This window comes from Schistocerca gregaria, chromosome 1 (genome assembly GCF_023897955.1).
Source record: "Schistocerca gregaria isolate iqSchGreg1 chromosome 1, iqSchGreg1.2, whole genome shotgun sequence".
NCBI classification, from domain to species: domain Eukaryota; kingdom Metazoa; phylum Arthropoda; class Insecta; order Orthoptera; family Acrididae; genus Schistocerca; species Schistocerca gregaria.
This window is the reverse complement of record NC_064920.1, coordinates 184,035,098-184,055,059: the sequence shown is the minus strand read 5'-3', so window position 1 is coordinate 184,055,059 and position 19,962 is coordinate 184,035,098. Positions and strand designations below refer to the sequence as shown.

At 45.1% G+C, this 19,962-nt stretch overlaps 1 protein-coding gene and 1 non-coding gene across 6 annotated transcripts in view; one reads left to right on the top strand and one right to left on the bottom strand.

Annotated features, from left to right (window-relative positions):
- The window catches only part of LOC126336369 (calcium-activated potassium channel slowpoke), a 1,528,406-nt gene that overhangs the window by 429,571 nt on the left and 1,078,873 nt on the right, over positions 1 to 19,962 (top strand). The gene's annotated exons all lie outside the window — the stretch shown is intronic.
- Trnas-cga (transfer RNA serine (anticodon CGA)) lies at positions 1,123 to 1,197 on the bottom strand. Its single transcript has one exon. It is a non-coding gene; the product is annotated as a tRNA-Ser (tRNA).

The following is a 19,962-nucleotide window of genomic DNA, read 5'->3' as shown; positions in this document are numbered from 1 at the left end:
GCAGTCGTATGTGGATGTGCATTGTCCTGCTGAAAAACAGTATCATGGTAGTAGCTCATGGATGACAGCCTTTACAACGTATCGAGCACTGTTTGCTTTACCCTGCAGTAACACAACATGTGGCCACGAGTTCGAACTGATAGCCCGTCATATCTCGAGATCTGGGACGGGACCTGCGTGTCATGGGCAAATGCACTTTGGAATAGGCTATTCATATGGCCTACGTTATACATGTGTACGTCCATCACTGTCATCGCTGAAGACCACAAACGCCATTCTACTCTCCAGTTGACCCTTTCACAACAGCACAGTTGCCATGCTTGATGATGGCGTGGTGTCAGTGATTGCCTAGCCAGAGGCACACGTGATATTACTCCTGACGCAAGGAGACGGTTCCCAGCGGTCCCTGATGACAAAGCAGGTGAACATATGACAGGGTTTCGTCCCTTGATGATGTTCGATAGGCTACCGCTGCTCAGCAATGCTTTGATCATGGCGTGTGTCTGTATTACGCTGAGGTCCAGCACCTGGTCTACAGCTGTGGGAATGTTCTACTGACTACTGGTGAAAGCAGCGACACACCACCGATACAGTGTTCCCAAACACGTGTACCAACCCGCCGACACGTATCCAGCTTCCCAGAGACCACACCCCATTCAAATGGCTGAACATGTTCAACCGGAGGACACATGGGACATGACTGTACCCTAGAATGAATGGTGCAAACAGAGTTTATTTCTAAATTCAGCAGAATCACTGCCTGCAGAGTCAAAACAGAAGATGGACAGACAGGCCTCGTGAGCCGCATCTGATCGCCGATGACCGTGACAAATGACTCACTAACACACAACCTCTCAATATGTAAATATTGTCCCCTGGTGCCACTGAACACAGTCTGAGTGTGTTGCAATCATAATAATATTTAATCTAAAACATAGTCATCGATTCAATGAAGCTTACTATCGTCGTTACATCGAACATGTTGCACAATAGATCACTACAAAAGAAATACTTCTTCAAGAAAAAATTAATGTATATAAGGAAGTGGTGGAACAATTTTGCTAGATTATAGGGCGATGAATTAATCAATGCTGTTGAAACTTCCTGGCAGATTAAAAGTGTGTGCCGGACCGAGACTCGAACTCGGGACCTTTGCCTTTCGCGGGCAAGCGCTCTACCAACTGAGCTACCCAAGCACGACTCACGCCCCGTCCTCACAGCTTTTACTTCTGGCAGTACCTCGTCTCCTACCTTCCAAACTGTACAGAAGCTCTCCTGCGAACCTTGCAGAACTAGCACACCTGAAAGAAAGAATACTGCGGGGACATGGCTTAGCCACAGCCTGGGGGATGTTTCCAGAATGAGATTTTCACTCTGCAGCGGAGTGTGCGCTGATTTGAAACTTCCTGGCAGATTATAACTGTGTGCCGGACCGAGACTCCAACTCGGGACCTTTGCCTCTCGCGGGCAAGCGCTGTACCAACTGAGCGTCGCTGCACCCTGAACTTGCCGACAGGAGGACATGGACAGGACTAGAGTGGCTCTGTACCGTTCCACCGGCCTGCGGTTGTGCTACGTTCGTCAAAGACTGTCATACTTTCAAAGATGAACGTCTTAGTTCAAAAATATCTTTGTAGCAAGTCTGTGTTTTAGAATACACGGAAGAAAGAATGGTTCTGAAAGCTGCCATTGTGACAAGCAATTTCCAACGTTTAGCAGTAACTTACGGTGGTACATGCTCAAAATGAATACCTCCCATTCGAGTACATCGTCGACAATGACTTAGAACAGAGCGACATACCAATTACTTGTTTCTAATGGAACAGCATGTCAGGCTTGCTCAATTTGCTCTTTTAGGTCAGCCAATGTTTGCGATATTGCAGCGTGTTGTGTGTTGTTGACAATACGTTTCGTTACAGGTTCATTGATTAAGCGCGGAAGCGTCACTGAGTTGAAAGTGGACTCCAGCGGCAGACGCTGCAAGAGAGTCGTTCTACATCACGGTGTGGTCTACTGTTAAATTTCCCGAAGCGCGTGTTCGTAAAAGAGTCGGCTAACACTTTGCTTCCTCGTATGTATACCTCGCGAAAAGACGATGAAGATAAAATTAGGTTATCGAGGCCACTCAGAGGCTCACTAGCAATCGTTCATCCCTCGAACCATTCGTGATTGCAACAGAAAAAAGAGGGAAGTGAAAATAGTGCCTAAGATACACTTCGGCACACACCGTAAGGTGGCTCGCAGAGTGTAGATGTAGACGTACTCCTGAGCTTGAAGTTAAGTGCATGATTGAGGTGATTCCCCCACAGCAATTTTTCTTCATACTATCTATCTCGATGAGCAATCGGGGCTGACAAATTACCTTACATCAAGTTGAAAGTGACGTGGTGCTACATCCTGATGAAAGTAATAACCGTCCGTGTCAAAAATCTACGTGTTTCAGTTATAACGTGCAACATTTCTAGGCAAGAGCCAGTTGTGACAGCGTCTTCAAAGAAGTACGATCCGATTGTCCCTCTGGACATCAAAAAGATACTCCCATTGATTTACATTCCTTTCTTTTCGTTAGGCCGGTTGAAACGTCCACTTAGAAAAATTAATGAATTACTGTCCGTCCACTTAGAAAAATTAATGAATTACTGTGCTGATAAACCTCTTACATTATTTGATTTTCAAACAGCTGAGCAGAACTGAACGTACTCAGACTTTTCGCTCTTTACCTATTGTGATCAACACTAAACTGACACAATGTTTTTAGCACAACGCAATCTGACTTTCAATAATCCCTAATAATCCCTACAAAAGAATGGCCCTGACTAACATTAACCTATACCTTTCACAAATGACTTACCTCACAACAATCTTCGTTAATCGAACTACTACAATACAGCGAGCTCCACTACTGCCAGCTACATAAAAGATTCAAACTACTGAAGGCACTAACTACTGATAGGCATAGTTAGCAACTTAAAGATTTTGATAGAGAACAAACAATGTATTTACCTTAATAGTGTTCAAAAGTCATTATATATATATATAGCAGTTCATGGCATCCAGTCTTACACGTTTACTGTCTCTGATGGACACACGTCCAGATCATCCGCTTCCAAAACTCCGCCATTTCTCTCCCCACATCCCCCACTGCTGGCGGCTCACCTCCAACTGCGCAACGCTACGCGCTGTTAACAGACAGCTGCCCAACACTACAATGGAGACTATTCCAACAATGCAAACCAGCCACAGACTGCACACAGCACGGTCAGTGATTTTCATACAGAGCGCTAAGTGGCGTTACCAATATAAAAACTTAAACAGTACGCAGTGTGTTTTGCGGTTAATTTTTTCCAGTTGAGTTTATATGTCGTTTCATTCCATCTTGTAACCTCTAAAAATTTCATTCGCCTGTCGGTATCACATAGTTTAGAGCAAAGAGAAGTAAGTATAAGAATGTAAGACTTTCATGGCGACCATGGGCGGATGGGGCTGCTATGGTGTAGAAGCGGTGGGTTGTGGGGACGGTGGTGCTAACCAAGCGTGTCTAAGAAAACATACCTGCAAGACATAACATATTTTATGTAGCGCTGAGCTACAATGCTGATGTGCTGCAACGCCCCCAAATGCGCCGTCCGCGGGCTCGCGGTCTACTGGTGGTGACGTTGATGTCGGTAGGTCGCGGAGGCGGGATGGTCTTCGACGTCCGCGTCTGGCTTTGCTGACGCTGTTTACCCCACACGGCCTGAGTTAGCATCGTGTCGCCCTGAGTGAGCAGTGCCAGCGACACAGACAGCCGGTGACCTCTCGTAGACGTCCGCTGTATTAGGAGCTCACCCTTGTGCGGATGACTGGCTCTGGCTGAGAAGGGCTGCCTTTCAAGGCAGAAAACAGACTCCTGCAGTGGAGCCATGGGATGGCTCACTCGTCGTATTGTTCTATGCCCACAGGATTTAGAACCGTGAACGGGTTTGGTGAAACTGCCTGCCCAGACGGCGTTGGCGTCTAGCTGGCCCCTAACGTGATGGAGGCTTGCGTGAATCCGATGTCGCGGGGGGTACTGCCAGAAAGCGCATAACTTTTTTTAGAATCGGAGACTATTTATAGAGATTAACAGCACGCTTGTTACTCCGACACATTGTTTCCAGGCTCGTTCAAATCACCACCTTCTTGTCTCAATGTTGTGGACATACTCTGCAGGACGGTTCGTAGCTGCACGGCCTTTCTGCCAAGTCACCACGACTGCACGGCTCGTCCCAGCCGCCGTGTGTACAGTTAGGCTCGCCTGTGAAAGTACAAACCTGGAAATTGAAATAAGAACTCCGTGAATTCATTGTCCCAGGAAGGGGAAACTTATTGACACATTCGTGGGGTCAGATACGTCACATGATCACACTGACAGAACCACAGGCACATAGACACAGGCAACAGAGCATGCACAGTGTCGGCACTAGTACAGTGTATATCCACCTTTCGCAGCAATGCAGGCAGCTATGCTCCCATGGAGACGATCGTGGAGATGCTGGATGTAGTCCTGTGGAACGGCTTGCCATGCCATTTCCACCTGGCGCCTCAGTTGGACCAACGTTCGTGCTGGACGTGCAGACCGCGTGAGACGACGCTTCATCCAGTCCCAAACATGCTCAATGGGGGACAGATCCGGAGATCTTGCTGGCCAGGGTAGTTGACTTACACCTTCTAGAGCACGTTGGGTGGCACGGGGTACATGCGGACGTGCATTGTCCTGTTGGAACAGCAAGTTCCCTTTCCGGTCTAGGAATGGTAGAACGATGGGTTCGATGACGGTTTGGATGTACCGTGCACTATTCAATGTCCCCTCGACGATCACCAGAGGTGTACGGCCAGTGTAGGAGATCGCTCCCCACACCATGATGCCGGGTGTTGGCCCTGTGTGCCTCGGTCGTATGCAGTCCTGATTGTGGCGCTCACCTGCACGGCGCCAAACACGCATACGACCATCATTGGCACCAAGGCAGAAGCGACTCTCATCGCTGAAGACGACACGTCTCCATTCGTCCCTCCATTCACGCCTGTCACGACACCACTGGAGGCGGGCTGCACGATGTTGGGGCGTGAGCGGAAGACGGCCTAACGGTGAGCGGGACCGTACCCCAGCTTCATGGAGACGGTTGCGAATGGTCCTCGCCGATACCCCAGGAGCAACAGTGTCCCTAATTTGCTGGGAAGTGGCGGTGCGGTCCCCTGCGGCACTGCGTAGGATCCTTCGGTCTTGGCGTGCATCCGTGCGTCGCTGCGGTCCGGTCCCAGGTCGACGGTCACGTGCACCTTCCGCCGACCACTGGCGTCAACATCGATGTACTGTGGAGACCTCACGCCCCACGTGTTGAGCAATTCGGCGGTACGTCCACCCGGCCTCCCGCATGCCCACTATACGCCCTCGCTCAAAGTCCGTAAACTGCACATACGGTTCACGTCCACGCTGTCGCGGCATGCTACCAGAGTTAAAGACTGCGATGGAGCTCCGTATGCCACGGCAAACTGGCTGACACTGACGGCGGCGGTGCACAAATGCTGCGCAGCTAGCGCCATTAGACGGCCAACACCGCGGTTCCTGGTGTGTCCGCTGTGCCGTGCTCGTGATCATTGCTTGTACAGCCCTCTCGCAGTGTCCGGAGCAAGTATGGTGGGTCTGACACACCGGTGTCAATGTGTTCTTTTTTCCATTTCCAGGAGTGTACATTGCAGTGCCTCCGCATCTGGCTACTTGCCTCACATACGACTGCAGTGGAGCTCCTTCTAAGCCAGTAACGTCCAAAATTAACTGACGGCGTTACGCTTCGATCTATGAGTCTGAAAAAGTCTGTGAATCCTCGTGTTGATGATTCCTGTCTCCTAAGAGAATTGCTGCAGACTGGCTCTGAGCACTATGGGACTTAAAATCTGAGGTCATCAGTCCCTTAGAACTTAGAACTACTTAAACCTAACTAATCTAAGGACATCACACACATCTATGCCCGAGGCAGGATTCGAACCAGCGACCGTAGCGTTCGCGCAGTTCCAGACTGAAGCGCCTTGAACCGCTCGCTGCTGCAGACTTTTTTAGGGTTTGTGTATACGCCTGAATCACTGCAACAACACTTCAGTTACGTATTGAACGTCTCTTGCTTCTCTTACGAACCTTCTTCACATCACTCGCCGTTTTATGGACTTCAAATAAGCCTCGGGTTTTTGTGATTCTTAACTGTGAAAGTGATGGAGTTCCAAATTCAACTCCCTAACGCCACTGAACCTCACTCCGATTCTGTTTTATAGCAACACTTTACCATCTACTTCCGTTCTAGCGACAACGCCACGTTTATTTTCAGTCTTGCAACAAACGCGAGCGTTGCTACTTTTTTTAGTATGTTCCGAATTTTTACCCACAAAAAATTTGTCTGCTTTAATTGAAAGAGCGATTCAGGTTTAAAGAATGTATTGTGGCGCTCAGTTTACCGTTGTAAATTATTTTGGTATTTTAAGCTTTTTAAAAGGGTGTAAAGTGTTTAAGATATAGGAAAGTGCCGAAGACAACACTGCAATTTACCAAAGAGTACCAATAACCCAAAGAAACTGTCGTGTAATGTTCGTAGTCGTGCCTCGACTGTTTTTAATGTAATCGATACAAGACGACGATTCATAATTCTGTATCATATTCGCATTTTGTCTTTATGTAATGTCGCACCTTCGCATAAGTGTGATGTGTTTTACCTAATAATGTCGGTGTGAAATAAGTGTTTACTTTCATTTAAGTAGTTTCAGTATCCTGGGTCGCTCCCTATATAAACTGAAGTTATTTTTGTAGATAGTGGTAACCTCAGTCACTGTACTTACGCTTTTGTGCAAGTGTGGACAATCGGTCGGCTTCGTCGACCGATCGCAATTTCATTGTCTGCAAACAAGGACCTGATTGATTCATTAGTAATATACCAAGTCCGATGGTTTATATAGGCGACGAAGTGCAAAATTTATTTACGTATTTTAACGCGGTCTTAATAAACGGCACAGAACCGATGTTATTTCATTTACTTTGGCTTGAACTCACGTCAAAGGAACAGCATCATAAAAGAAGGCTTTATTTAAATGACAGAGCTAGTTTCACTTTCATTATTCAGCAAGGCAAAGGTCATACAGAATAACAATATCAACATTTTCCGAGATAGAGTATACAACTTTACCTCCCGTAGTAAAACTGAAGGTAGTTCTAAACATTTTTTTTTTCAATAAGATGGCAGCAACGTACGCACTAGCGTCGTAAGATCTTTAATGAAATAGTGGATCATCTGCTCAGGTGGGCAGCGAATATGATTCCTGTGGCTTTTCTTCGGCGTTCCTGTGGCTTTTCTTCGGCTGGGCCACAAGACCTCCTGGTATAAAAAGGTTGGCTAGCCTCTAGTGGCGCTAGGAGAAAGACCACAAGAGAGAAGCGTCTCCCTCTACGAAGGCATGTCTGCGTCTCAAATATGAACTCATCACTTTCGAACCTTACTAACTTACGCCATCTTGCGACTTTATTAATTTAACTGATCGGCTTATACCAAAGCTGATCCACGCCAACCATACGGTGGGTCTGTACCTAGGCAACACATCAGTGGGTTCAAATGACTGAGGAATATTGATTCCTTTGTGTAAACTGCGGGTTAAGTTTAAAAACTTGTCAATTAACTATGTAATAGGCCTGTCATTAGTATCATTGGAATACTCTGACTCCGTTGTCAATGGGAGCTAGATTCTATCGAATCTCTAATCTGAAATCGTAATTAACTATATTGTATTAACCCGTGTTTGGAAACATGATTATTACGTAATCAAACACTCTGCCTTTGTATGGGACAGGACTATAGCTATTGACGCTTCTCCCGGTGTGTGTGATACATCGCATAAGTCGCAAGTTTACAAGATTATTAGAGGAAACAAAGATATGAGGCGTGAAGTGTCAAATAACGATTAAGTTTACTCAGACTACAGCCCAATCTTCGAAATGTGAAAAGTACGGAATCGGCAGCTACACTACAAACCCAAAACCGTACCGTGAGATCAGTCGAGTGATTCACGACACCAACTTGTCTTGTCTTTGTCTTGTCGAGCGGTTCGCCGCTGAGCTGCGGGCAGAGGAGCTCAGTTGGCAGTTGGGTGCGGGAGCCCGGGCAAACAATGGCCCGCTTATATTAGGACCGCCTGCGTGCTCCCATCTCACGTACCGCTGCCGGCTGCCTCAATAGTGCCTCGCCAAGGGCTGCAAGGTCACGTTTTCCCCTTTCGCTGCCTACTCAAGGGAGATACGTAGCAAACTTCTTGCTTAACGTGAGTTTATATGAGCCATATTTTCTACATCTGCAGCCATACGATTTTACTCGCCAGTTCACACCTCGGTGTTCGACAGAGGTTTCGCAGAGTGACTTTCAGACTATTGCTCGACCTTTCCACTGTCAAATAACACGTGAGGAAAACGGACACCTAAATCTCTGATCTCTCTTATTTTGTTCACATTGGTCATTCCTCTGCATGTAGGTAGGAGATAACAAAATTTTTAGCATTCGGAGGGGAAAGCTGATGATTAAAATATCGTGAAAAGATGTCGCTGCAGCTAAAACTACCTTTCTTTTATTGACTCCCACGTAAATTCACTTATCATATCTGTGACGCTCTCTATCCTCTTTCGGGATAGTACAAAACGAGCCAGTCTACTTCGAACTTTAACGATGTCCTCCGTCAATCATATCTGGTAACGATCCCACACCGAACAACAATACTCCAGAAGACGACGGATACGTGTAGTGTAGGCAATCTCTGTAGTAGGCCTGCTACAACTTCTGAGTATTCTGCCAATAATACGCAGTCTTTGGTTCGCCTTCTCGACAACAATTTCTGTGTGATGGTTTCAGTTTAAGTTGTTCGTAATTGAAATCTCTAGGTATTTAGTTGACTCGGCGACCTTCAAATCTGTGACTTATCGTGTAACCGTAATTTAACAGAAATGTTTCAGTACTCTTGACGACGACCTCACATTTCTCATTGTTAAAGGTCAGTTGCCACATTTCCCACCGTGCGCATACTTTTTGTGAATAACATAATAATCCACATTCATCTTTTGATGACATTACTAGACAGTGAAAGATAGCATGATCTGCAAACATTCTAAGAAGGCTGCTCAGATTGTCTCCTAAATCGTTTATATAAACTAAGAACAGCAGAAAGCCTATAACACTTCCTTGTGGAACATCATATATCACTTCGGTTTTGTTCAATGACTTTCCATCATTTACTACGAACTGTGACCTTTCTGACAGGAAATCATGAATCCAGTCGCACAACTGAAGCATCAATCCATGGGCACACAATTTGATTAGAAGCCAGTTGTGAGTAACGGTGTCAAAAGCCTACTGATAATCTAGAAATAGGGGATCAATTTCAGTTCCACTGTCACTGGCACACATACACAGTTCCGTTTCGCAAGAAAGATATTTTCTGAATCCGTGTTGCCTATGTGTCAATAGATCGTTTTCTTTGAGGTATTTCGTAATGTACATGTTCCAGAATCCTACTTTATACGAAACAGAGATATGGGTCTATAATTCATCGGATTTTTCTGTTTCCTTTTATTATGTATTGGTGTGACCTGTACAAAGGGACTGGATGACGTGCCTCTATGAATTCATTTAAGTTGCTTTGCTTCACCGAGGATATCTACTTCTATGCTACTCATGTTGGCAGCTATACTTTATTCGAATTCTAGAATATTTACTTTGTCTTCTCTGGTGAAGGAATTTCGGAGAAACGGGTTTAGTAACTCAACTTCAGTGGCTCTGTCGTCATTAAGACTACCTTTGCTATTGGTATAGTCTTACCACTGGTGTACTTTAAATACGACCAGAATCTCTCTAAATTTTCTGCCACATTTCGAGAGACAGTTTCGTTGCGGGGACAATTGAAAACAACTCCCATTAAAGTCTGTGCTAAATCTCTAGTCCCTGGAAACCGTCACAAAGTTTGCGTTCTTTTAAATCTGAAATGCTTTTTTCGTTTCTTCTCCAACATTGTCCTGACCAGTTGTACGTAACACAGGAGATCTGTTCCTTCTCTTATTAATTTGCTTGGAAGGAACCTTCAATTGCTGTTGATACAATTTCTTTCATTTTAAGCTTCATCTACTTTACGCCTTCGTAGTCAGTTTGGAAGGCGACAAGCCAATTTTAACTGCTTTTTAATTGGTATATTTTGCGTTTACTTTCAGTGGATTTGTGTTTTACCGTTTCCAAGCTCGCTACCAAGTCCTTGTGGTCGCTGATCCCTATATCAGTAAACGCTATTTGCTCACGGTTGCTTGTGGCTACAAGGTCTAGTATCTTATCAGAACCATTTACAGTTCGTGTGGGATCTGAACTGATTGTTCAATATAATTTAAGGAATAAATTGGCATCCTGTGTTGGAGAAAAAAATTTGATCTCGATAGAGATATGCATCTCTTAAGGATTTCACTATATGGTCCTTTGCGATAATCTTTAAGCTGCGATAATGTTAGTACGCAATTTATGTATCCTTTAGCACTTGCGCAGTCAGTTCATTGAACCAAATGAGAGGATGTTTCTCCACTTCTCATTCCTCATATGCTTGCTGTTTTTGAGCTTTCTGAACCATTAGCTGGGAAAAATTACCAATTGAAAACATCAACTACAAGAAATTAATATTGTCAGAGAAATGTAAGTACTCTAGTCACAAAAACTATTATTACTTCTGCTGCATTTAATGTTGTTTAAAATAATTTAGTTGACTTGAGGTTTTTAAAATACTGTTGGCTGAACATGTTTCTTTTGATAAATGTAATCACTTAAATTTCAAGTACTTCAAAAAAATATTTTCATAGTGTCTTATAACTCAAAATGGTTTGTTTTTTGTTCTCAAGAATAAAACTGTTGTGCGTTACAAAACCAAATAACCAAATAACAAAAGAACAAAAAACCAAATAATTCTATTTTCCCAAGCGTGTGCCAATGCTTGATAGATAGTTTTTCCCAAAAAAATTGGATTGGCCCTTTCTCCTTATTTGGTTCTTAAAGTAATGGTGAACAGTGTTTTTTTCCAAATAAAATGCAAATTTTAAGTATAAATTCTTTTCCGGTGTTGATGGTTTCGCTTAAATAAAAAATGGTTATTTTACAAATGTTAGAAAATGTAATTTTGTGCCAGCACAACGTTAAAAGCGTTAAAACTTCCTTGAACTACCATAAAAGGGAAAAAGAGCGAGATAAAGTGCTAAAATTTGATACAGTTACTTATATCCATAGAGAGAACAAACAAGCCAAGTTTCTTCCAAAAATGAGACGGGCGATGAGGAAATACTTTTTTTTCTGCTTACACTGACATGGAATGGCCCAGACGCAAATTGGAGCACGATAGTTGAAAATTCTTCGCGTGTAAACTTAAGGAGTATGTCCGCGCGTGTCTGCTCAGTGCGAAGTGGAGGGGAGACAATGTGCAGTACGTATGCTTGTGTAGTTCAGTCGATCCACGAGTAAGGAGACCGCGGGAGAAATTCCAGTTACGGAGCTCGGCGAGAATGAGATGCGGGCTGCCTACACGTGGCGACAGGAGTTACCCGATGGCTAAGCTTCAGCAGAACTCTACGTGGGAAATATTGGGGGCGCAGCATTGTCTGGCGGTTTTTACCACACCGTCGCTGTTTCATCCAAGTACACCCCTACATTTGTGTATTTATTGTGTATTACTTCTATCTCCTCTCCCTTTGTTAAGAACGGTCATTGCCTGCCTAACAAAGGGGACCGCGCCTATACGTCATCACCGATTTCATCTAAAATTATGGCTTAAGCAGGTCTAGGCAAGAAATGAAAGTGACAGAATGGAAGCTCCAGATGGCTTTCAGAAAAAAAAAAACATTTATGGCGCGGGTTGGACAGAACATGAGTAATTTATGTTAGCGTAATATCCAGACAGCGGTTGGTGTAGCGGAAAGAGTGTAGCACTGTAATCCGAAGCCAAAGCAGTCCTGAATATATTGTGCTTATTAACATTTTTATGAAAAGCATAAGAAAGAAAGTCAAAAAATAAGTTTCCACGAAGGTATCGTAAAGCATACACTAGAGTGTATAAAATTAGATATTTCTGTTATGTTGCAGTTAATCATTTACAAGTGCTGGGATGATATTCATCGCAAATACAGAGGAAGCAGTAATTTTCTCGGGCTCTTGCAGATGTCATAACGCCAAATTCTTACAATTACATGCTTCTTTTAAAGTTCCTGCGGACCTATAAACTTAGTTTAGATTCATAAAAGATTCTCTGTCGTTGCATAGTCTAGCAGCAAACCAAGCGTAACGTGCCTCATTGCCAAATATTGGCAAGAGCAGACGGTGATGTAGAGTGGAATTGAAACGCACCCTTAGAAAGACCTATGAATGATTGTGCTGACAAACATCTTTCGTTATTTTATTTTCAAACATCTGAGCAGAACTGAACGTACTCAGACATTTTGCTCTTTACCTATTGTGATCAACACTAAACTGACACATAATACACTCCTGGAAATTGAAATAAGAACACCGTGAATTCATTGTCCCAGGAAGGGGAAACTTTATTGACACATTCCTGGGGTCAGATACATCACATGATCACACTGACACAACCACAGGCACATAGACACAGGCAACAGAGCATGCACAATGTCGGCACTAGTACAGTGTATATCCACCTTTCGCAGCAATGCAGGCTGCTATTCTCCCGTGGAGATGCTGGATGTAGTCCTGTGGAACGGCTTGCCATGCCATTTCCACCTGGCGCCTCAGTTGGACCAACGTTCGTGCTGGACGTGCAGACCGCGTGAGACGACGCTTCATCCAGTCCCAAACATGCTCAATGGGGGACAGATGCGGAGATCTTGCTGGCCAGGGTCGTTGACTTACACCTTCTAGAGCACGTTGGGTGGCACGGGATACATGCGGACGTGCATTGTCCTGTTGGAACAGCAAGTTCCCTTGCCGGTCTAGGAATGGTAGAACGATGGGTTCGATGACGGTTTGGATGTACCGTGCACTATTCAATGTCCCCTCGACGATCACCAGAGGTGTACGGCCAGTGTAGGAGATCGCTCCCCACACCATGATGCCGGGTGTTGGCCCTGTGTGCCTCGGTCGTATGCAGTCCTGATTGTGGCGCTCACCTGCACGGCGCCAAACACGCATACGACCATCATTGGCACCAAGGCAGAAGCGACTCTCATCGCTGAAGACGACACGTCTCCATTCGTCCCTCCATTCACGCCTGTCGCGACACCACTGGAGGCGGGCTGCACGATGTTGGGGCGTGAGCGGAAGACGGCCTAACGGTGTGCGGCACCGTAGCCCAGCTTCATGGAGACGGTTGCGAATGGTCCTCGCCGATACCCCAGGAGCAACAGTGTCCCTAATTTGCTGGGAAGTGCGGTGCGGTCCCCTACGGCACTGCGTAGGATCCTACGGTCTTGGTGTGCATCCGTGCGTCGCTGCGGTCCGGTCCCAGGTCGACGGGCACGTGCACCTTCCGCCGACCACTGGCGACAACATCGATGTACTGTGGAGACCTCACGCCCCACGTGTTGAGCAATTCGGCGGTACGTCCACCCGGCCTCCCGCATGCCCACTATACGCCCTCGCTCAAAGTCCGTCAACTGGACATACGGTTCACGTCCACGCTGTCGCGGCATGCTACCAGTGTTAAAGACTGCGATGGAGCTCCGTATGCCACGGCAAAGTGGCTGACACTGACGTCGGCGGTGCACAAATGCTGCGCAGCTAGCGCCATTAGACGGCCAACACCGCGGTTCCTGGTGTGTCCGTGCGTGTGATCATTGCTTGTACAGCCCTCTCGCAGTGTCCGAAGCAAGTATGGTGGGTCTGACACACCGGTGTCAATGTGTTCTTTTTTCCATTTCCAGGAGTGTATTTTTTGCGCAACGCAGTCTGACTTTCAATAATCCCTACAAAAGAGTGGCCCTGACTAACATTAACCTATACCTTTCACAAATGACTTACCTCACAAGAATCTTCGTTACTCGAACTACTGCAATACAGCGAGCGCCAATACTGCCAGCTAAATGAAAGATTCTAACTACTGAAGGCACTAACTACTGATATACATAGTTAGCAAATGAAAGATTTTGATAGAGAACATGCAATGTATTCACCTTAATAGTGTTCAAAAGTCATATGTCCATGATATGCAATATTAAAAATTTACTCTTTCTGATGGACACACGTCCAGATCGATCACTTCCAACTGCGCAACGCTACGCGCTGTTAACAGCCAACAGCCCAACACTACAAAAGCGAATATTACAATAATGCCATCTAGCCACGGACTGCACACAGCACAGCCAGTGATTTTCATACAGAGCGCTACGTGGCGTTACCAATATAAAAACCTAAACAGCCTATTTACAGAAAGTATTTCGATGTAGTCTCCTGGAGATATGATTACTTTCTCTCTATAGATGAGATAGGATCAGTTTTGAAGCTTTTTGATCAAAATCTTTACCTGAAGTACACATCGCAAGGCTGCACTAGTGGAGTACATTCATGGTTAATCGATTTAATACTGCGCAATGGCTATCCTTCTTAATCTTGAAAAATCTCGTCGGGTATTTGCGGATTTGTTTCTCCTGTCCACGAGTCATTTAGCAGGAGAAATTTGTTCTTGTGAACGTAGGGCCTCATCACATCAGTCAATAAATTTGCTTTCATGCCTTTTATGAAAATACTAATAAATACAATATATGGAGCCTTATTTCAACTTATTTTGAGTAACGTAAAAATTAATAATAAAAGAAACGAGAAAAGTGCACGTAGAGGACTCGATACGACGACTCTCGGATTAGCGTGCTGCGCCAACCGCTGCCTGGAAACTACGCTAAGAGAAATGTCTCTTGCTTCGCCCTATCGCGCCAAAGATGCTATTTTTTCTGAACGCTTGGCTATTTGGAACTCCCACTTCTGTTACTTTCGTTTCTGCCCAGTGTTCCATAAATCTGGGTGAAATCGCTGAAAACGAGTAGGCACGATCACTTTGTTAGACGCTCACATCACGTAATACAAGCAGCGTGTTTACCACTCTGTGTCAACTGTTTGCACTACAGGCCATCTTTCCGGACACGGCCCGTCATCTCTGGTAGATATCCAGTCACAGGGTATGTGAGAAACTAAAGTGCACGCGCTCTGAACCATTTCCTACGCAAATCGGTTGACCTTTCTTCATCTTACGTCAATATCGCATACAAAATCATGACTATTTTCATAAAAACCAGGTGCGTCACATATGTGTGGAGCCCTTTCACCAAATATTTTTATTCGTCCTATGGCAGTTCAGCTTTAATCAAACGCCCATATCTTTTGATAAAAACATGTAATTGATGTGAAGAAGAATGTACAGGGCGAACACTAAAAAAAACCGACAAGCTGCAGGGACGGATTCCTGACTAGAAATAGAGGGCGACCATTAAAAAAAACCGACAAGTTGCAGGGACGGATTCCTGACTAGAAATAGAGGAAAAAAGGTCCTAAGAACGTTAGTCCGGAAATGTATCGTTGCCACGGCAAATGGTGCTCCTTGTGTATTACAGGCTGTGTGATTCACGAAACGTACTGTAAGCAGCAGACTGGTCCGGTATTTACGTCTGGAACAACCCGAGATGGTGTTATTGTACTGCCAAGCAGATGAAATCGGTCGAGAGGCAGCACGACTATACCAAAACAAGTACCCCCACAGACACAAACCACATGACACAGTATTTCCAACCCTTGTTTGCGTTTCTATGATCAGGAGTACTTCCAGACAGATGAATGTGCAGAGAGGCGGCGGACCGTGCATACACCTAACTGGACCGAGATCTACATGATATTGAGACGAACCCTAGTACAAGGTCTGGGCAAGTGGACCGCCTGCATGGTGTAAGCTGAAGTATGATTACGTGTATCCTGCGTGACAACCGCTACTACCCCTATCACCTGTAGCGAGAGCAAGGATAGCGGATTTCCCTTTACGGTCAGGATTTTGTTGATGGTTTTTGCACCAGACTATCACAATTGTGGAACTTGTGCCATCAGTACTCTTTAGCGACGAAGCAACCCTTATCAGAATTTGCATCAGTAATCTGTGTAATCGTCATCTGTGGGCTACATAAATCCTTGGGGAATGGTTGAGGCGTCTCATGAGCATTGGTTCAGAATCAATGTCTGGGCAGGGATTCTTGGCGAGCACATACTTGTACCGGTTATTATTCCACAACGCCTCCGTGGAGGAATGTACCTGGACTTCCTGCAGTATACGCAATCTGGGTTGCTTGAGAAAGTGCCTCTGGCAATACGTCACGCTATGTGGTTTCTCTATGTCGGAGCACCACCCCACTTCCTTATTGCAGTTCGCTGAGTCCTAAACAACGTCTTTCCCAGACATTGAATAGGACGTGGAGGCCCTTTAGCATGGCCTTCTACACCACCAGACGTAAACACTCTGGATTTTTACCTCTGGGGGCATCTGAAAAGTTCTGTGTCTGATGAACCAGTCCGTGAAGTGCAGGCCTTTCAACAGCGTGTTCACGACGCCTGTAACGCTTTTTGAAGAGACCCCGGAACGTGCAAAAGTGCGGCAGTTCATGATACGGTGTGTGAACGCGTGCATTGCATCCTATGGAGACCACATTGGACATCTGTTGTGAGGTGGATGCGATGCAGCTATGCACTGTATTCCGGAACGACTTGTTGTCGATGCAAGCGCACTGTTCATTTACGGACACACGTTCATAGGATCTTTTTTCCTCCATTTTCAATTGGAAACCCGTCCCTGCAGCCTGTTACTGGCCATGTCGTTATCCCTGGGAACGAAGCTGCAGACGCCGTGGCCAAGGCTGCGATCCTCCAGCCTCGGACAGCTTCTTGTTGTGTGCCTTCATCTGATTTTAGCAGGGTTATTTGTCAGAGCATTTTATCGCTGTGGCATGCCGATTGGTGTACACTTACTGAAAACAAGCTTCGGGCCTTGAAACCTCTCCCCACGGCTTGGACGACCTCTTCACGCCCTTCTCGGCGGGAGGAGGTCGTTTTGGCCCGGTTACGGATTGGACACTGCCGGTTCAGCCATCGCCATCTGCTGACGGCTGCGACGGCGCCGTTCTGCCCATGTGGGCAATTGCTGACGTTACGCCACATTTTAACGTCCTGTCCGATTTTTAATACACTGCGCGTTGATCTTGGCCTGCCATGTACTCTGGATGAAATTTTAGCGGATGACCCAGGAGCAGCTGCTCGCGTTCTTCGTTTTATCCACTTGACAAACCTGTCTAAGAACATTTGATTATGCTGTTCTCTTTTCATCCCTTGCCTGTTAATGTGCCTTTTATAGTGTTGTCCTTTTTTAGTTGCTGTTTTAACATTGTGCCTCGCAGTGCATTCATAACTTAGTCTGGGCGCTAATTCCCACTGTTGCTGTGCGCCTAAAACCACAAAAGAAGCCTGTCAGTTTCATTTATGTTCTCCCTGTGTAAAATTCATCTAGTTAACGGTGCTTTTCTAATAATTTTTAGTTTTCAAAGTTTAAATTGGTTCAAAACTCTGTTGTGAGGAGGTCGGAGCAAGGATTGAGAGGAGGTTGGGTTTTAGTTTGTCGCTGTCGTATGATTTTTAGATCGTTGAAAACTACGCACGAAATGTAGAGCGTAACAGGAGAGGCGCTTTGGACACCGAATAGAGCGGACTGGCCAAAAGCTTCCAACCGGCACGTAGGTAAAGGCGGGGGCGGCGGCGGGGGCGGTGTGTCTCCCAGACGAGTGGGCTGGTGGCAGGCCGCCTCATTACCGCTTAGCAGAGTGCCCGCCCATCTCTCTTCTCTGCCGTCACTCCCAGGACGGCGGCAGGGGCTCCGCATTAGCGGGATGAGTCAAGTCCGAGGAAGTTACGTCAAAGCGGCAGCGGCGCTCCTTTCATAATAAGACGCGAACGAGCAGCTCTCAAAAGTAATTGACCGTAGTCACTCTTTCACAGACGGGTTCCGTAGTGCTGTTTAAAGGCGGAAAGACGAGCATTAATGACCTAGTCTACACGACGGCACCTTACGCCGGAATGGGTAATTTCTTTGTCACTTTCTTGTCCGTCTGCCTGTATGTTCATTACACATTTTGCAATAGATTTTTAAGTTACTTCTCGATGAGCTAGAAATGTTAAATTTTAAACTCATCTCAGAAATGGATAATAATGCAATAGTGTGGAGATAAGAACCACGCACACGCGATAGGGTAACGGGTGGGGAGTGAAAATGGGGTGACAGAGAAGAATAACGCATAGCACAACCTGTCCAGCTCTAATTCCTTCACGATGGCTGTGCTCGGCAGTTTTCACAGCCCGTACAGCCCACTGTGTGTAAATTATCTGCTGCACAGTGTGTGGGCGGCAACTAGAGTTGCGCTCCAACAAAACTGCGGTTCCGTCGTTTCGGTAACTATGTAAATTAAGTAACATGGTAGGATTACCGGTAGTATTAGTAGCATTGGTAGAGAAAGAAACATAAATGATTGCCTGAGAGAGAAACTACGAGACGACGACTTTTCTTTTTTGTTTCGCTGTTTGTTTTGCAAAAAAATTATAACCACACATCACTCAGTATCAATTCATTGTGTATTTCATGTCCTTACTGTAAGTTTATAAGCAATAAAAATTATTTTTCGCGGTACTTCTCTTTTATGTAAGCAAAGCATCTGCTTTTGATGCACGTACAATTTACAGGCGCAAGCATTAAAAAGTACTTATATAATTGTTGTTATTTTATACTCAGTACAACATTCTTCATGATGATCAAAGGCAAGAGTTTCCTCCTTTTTATTGGTTAATACAAAAGTTGTTTATAATAGGAACATGTTTTTTTTCTTGTAAGTATTGAATCGATATTTGATATATTTTTGTGTTGCGGTTTTTTATTTTACCGTTTTGTTGAGAAAATTGCATTTCTAGCTGCAAATAATTCAATACCTTCTCTTGCTGACAGTACGGGTAATGTAACTGATTATGATAAACAGAAGGCCGAAATTCTAAACCTAGCTTTCAAAAACTCGTTTGCGGTAGAGGACTGCAGCACCATTCCCCCTTTCAATTATCGAACAAACGCAAGGGTGGCTGACATAGTGTTTAGTGTATTTGGGATTGTTAAACAGTTAAGATCCTTAGACACCAGGACGGCATCTGGCCCAGACGATACCCCCGTAAGATTTTATGTTGCCTAAGCTACAAATATAGCACCATTCTTATCCATCCTCTATCAGAGATCATTGGAACAGCGGAAAGTTCCACGGGACTGGAAGAAGGTCCAGGTCATAGCAATCTATAAAAGGGGTAGAAAATCGGATGCACATAATTACCGGCCAGTTTCACTGACATCGATTTGTTGTAGAATCATGGAACGTATTTTGTGTTCAGACATAATGACCTTTCTAGACTCTGAGAAGCTCATCTGCAGAAACCATCACTGTTTTAGGAAACAACGGTCATGCGAAACACAGCTGGCGTTCTTTGTGCATGATATACAAGGGGCTCTAGATACCAGCTTTCAGGTTGATGCCATATTTCTCGACTTTCGAAAGGCATTCGACTCAGTTCCACACTATCGCTTGATCCAAAAAGTGCGCGCTTACGGTCTATCCGATGACATATGCAGTGGAATAGAAAGTTTTCTAACAGACAGGGAGCAGTATGTCGTCCTGAACGGGCAGACTTCAACAGTAACAAGCGTAACTTCAGATGTGCCCCAGGGTAGTGTAATGGGTCCTCTGATTTTTATGATACTACAGGAGAGTAGCATCACACGAAAGTTATGAACAAATCAACGAGGATTTACAGAAAATAAATGCGTGGTTTAATGTCTGGCAGTTATCTCTCAATATTAGTAAGTGTAACCCACTGCATATAACAAGGCGAAAATGCC